The following is a 3,742-nucleotide window of genomic DNA, read 5'->3' as shown; positions in this document are numbered from 1 at the left end:
TATATCTTTTTTTTTTTTTTTGATCAAATGAAAAAGCATGAATAAGCACAAATTGATAGCATTTCTTTCTTTTCAATTTCACTCTCTTCCTATATATGCCGAAAATATTTATCTTTTTTAATTGCTAACATTTATATATGCATACATTCTCACACAATTCTGTTTTCCGTTTCTTCTTTCCGTTTTCCGTTTCTTTTTTCCGTTTTCGCATTTTTATTTTCCAAAACAATTGGGTAACTGTTTGTTAATAAAAAAAAAAAAGGAACAAACTACTTTAATGGAATGGTTTATTTAACGATTACTTTTATTAACAAAACAACGATACATTGTAATTGCTAAATTAATCAGTGATAAATTATAATGTGTTATCTTTCCGATATTTCATAAAAGATATGATTGAAGCATACTTTCTTAAATCATTTTATCTTTTCTAAGTAATTAAATATTTGTTTTTAGACATAAATTGTATAAATATGCAAATTGATAAAATTCAACTATCATAGAAAGTAAAATATTTTTGCATATTAGCAAAACTAAGTAATAAATATTGGAAATTTTTTAATAATTTTCAAAAAATTCAAAAAAAAAAACTTTCTTTTCTTCCCGCATTTTTCTGTCCCATTACGTCTTTTACTCTTCCATTGAAGTAATTATATTCAAAAAATTACAAAATAAAAACCATCCATATATATATATATTTTCTTTTTCTTCATATTGATGATCAAACTTTTGTTTTCTATGTATGATAAAAATAGAAAAGTGTATAATCGATAAGAATAATTGTTGTAACAACAAACATATCAACAATGAGTCATTTGTAAAATAACGCTAAGGTAAGTAATCATTGTACATTTATAGGTGTAAGGGAGAATATATATATAATAAAATATTATGATATAACTTTTTATAGCAAATATTTTATCATACAAATATAACAACTGGTTTTTCCTGTAAGAAATAAAAATTTTTTCAATCGACATAAATAAAAGTTTTTTTTTACTTTTATTTGATTGATCTTTGATCTTAAAATTAGAAATGGAACAAAAATGGTGACTTTTTTTTTGATAAATTTTTCACATTTAAGAGTTACATTATTCACAAACATAAAAGCATTTCGTTTTCTCATTCATTCATTCTTTCTCTCTTTCTTTTTTCTTTTTTTTGTCTCATTGATTTCCGTTGGGATTTTAATTGATAAATTAGTATTACACATTTTCTCTAGCCCATTATCTTTTTGATACTTTCCTTTTTCTTTCTTTCTCTATCTTTCTCTTCCATTTTTACATTCTTAAAATTAAATTGAATCCGATTAACTTGTAATTTTTGCTGTTTCTCATCATTTATTCTTTCCTATATGATCCCTTTGTAAAATTTTTTTTGTCACCTAAAATTCATCCTCACATGATCAATTATTATTAGCTTAGTTTGAAGTGGAGTGGGAGAGGGGGGGGGAGAGAGGGAGGAAAAACAACGACAAATTCAATATTTGATGATATAATAAATAATTTCAGGCTAATTACTTGATAACTATTTGATAAATATTTGAATAAATATCTGTTTATATTAAGAAAATATATCCTGAAATTAATTGGTACCATTCAATGTGAGGGATATATTAGCAAATTTCTTTTTTAAACCTTTTTATAATTATCGAATTTTCAATATTAAACGTTTTATTGGGCAATTATTATCCTCATTCTCTCTTCCGTACACCTGTCCATCTACAAACACCACATTCATCCATTAACCATAAATTAATTGATGTATCCATTGATACTATCCATCTATTATTCTATTCACAATTCTATCTAACCTTTTTATTAGCAAATAAACCGCACTTACAATCTTTCCTATTTTTACACATAACCTCTCTTTAATTTTACTCTCATTTATTAGCATCATGAAAAAGGTAATTCTCTTTATTAGCATCATGAAAAAGGTAATTCTCTAATTAATTTGCTTATGCTTTTTAGCTTTTTTGTTTATTTATTTGCACTTTTTAATGGAAAACTTTTCCTGAAATTTGTAGCATTTTAAGTATTTTTTCCAGTATCATTCAGGATTGTTCCATTTTGCTTATCTCGAAACTACCGAAACAATTTTCAAGATTTGCATACTGCCATTATAAATATTGATTTAGTGGATTAAACTATTGGAAAATTAAATTATTTTAATAAATTTAATCCTTAATGTAATAAGAATTTAATACTCGTTTACTCTTTACAATTTTTCAATTATTAAAAATTATTGAAAAGTACTGTTTGTACAATTTATATTTGCTAAAATTTGTTTACATTTATGAGATATTTAATAGCAATAAGATTAATAAGCAGTTATGTCGAATTTAATTCCATTTAACATTTTTGAAATTTCAAATAACTAAACCTTTCCCTCTTCTCATAACTCTTCTCTTTACCCTATCCTCTGGATACCATTGTTACATTTATAGCTGTGTGAAGTAAAATTTATCTCTTCTCTAACGATTCGCTGATACCATTGTCACATTTATAGCTATGTGAGGTAAAACTCATTCATCTTCTGTCCATCCATTTTTCTAAATTTTACTCAATTGTAGTTAAAGAGATATTGTCATCTAGCTGTGACATAATGAGAATTGAAAGATTCTATTCAAAGATGGGTCTTTTTTTTTATTCCTTTTTTTTCCATTTGTCAACTTTTAAAGATTATTTTATTTACCCGCCATTTTTTCCTTTTCTTTTCCTCCTCTCTATTTAAGTCTTTTATTTTAAAAAAAGAGAATATAACTAAGTAAACAATACGATAATAAAAGTAAATATACTGAAGAGATGCTGCTATCATTTATTGTTTGTGATATTACCGTATATGAACTTTTTGACCTTATCGTTGAATAACGTTTCTGTTGCTTTTTACATTTCAAACCTATATACATCTTACCGTAGAATTCCAATCAAATCGATGTTTTTATGACAAAATATAAATTTCCTTTCTTGTACGATACAGATGTTTAGCAGCTGTTGTATTTATTGCAGCTGATATGATCAGTTGTGATAAAGGCTAGTTATGGTTGAAGGAAACAAAAATATATATACAGTACTGGAATGGCTTTAAGTTCTATTTTTATGGACGATAATTGAGTTTATACTTAAATTATCAAGTATGATAATGACCCAAGTATTGATAATATAAGAGATTAAGATGATAAAATTGTAGGACGAATGGTTCAGATGAAGGATTTGTTTTGCATATTCTTTCATTACCGAAGCATCTTATCACTGAACAAAAATATGAATATGTATAAGGATAAGAAATGTAAATGACTATGATAATAATTGCAAGTATTTTACTGTACCTTATCAGATCATATTGTCTTCGAAATTTCATTGCTAATAATATTTGACTATTCGATAATAATTGATTGATAATAATCATGCTTAGTTAATCATAACATTGTGATAGTGACAATGCAATAAACGATGGATGATAATATTAATGATAAAATACATAATCGATATTGATAATAGTAGTAGTAGTAGTAGTAGTAATGTTAATAGTAATGATAATAGTAATAATAACAATAATAATAATAGCAATAATAATAATAATAATAATAATAATAATAATAATAATAATAATAATAATAATAATAATAATAATAATAATAATAGATAATAATAATAATAATTATAATAATAATAATAATAATAATAATAATAACAATAATAATAATAATAATAATAATAATAATAATAATAATAATAAC

Source organism: Loa loa (assembly GCF_000183805.2).
Source record: "Loa loa unplaced genomic scaffold supercont3.358, whole genome shotgun sequence".
Taxonomy (NCBI): domain Eukaryota; kingdom Metazoa; phylum Nematoda; class Chromadorea; order Rhabditida; family Onchocercidae; genus Loa; species Loa loa.
Note: the sequence above shows the minus strand (reverse complement) of the source record.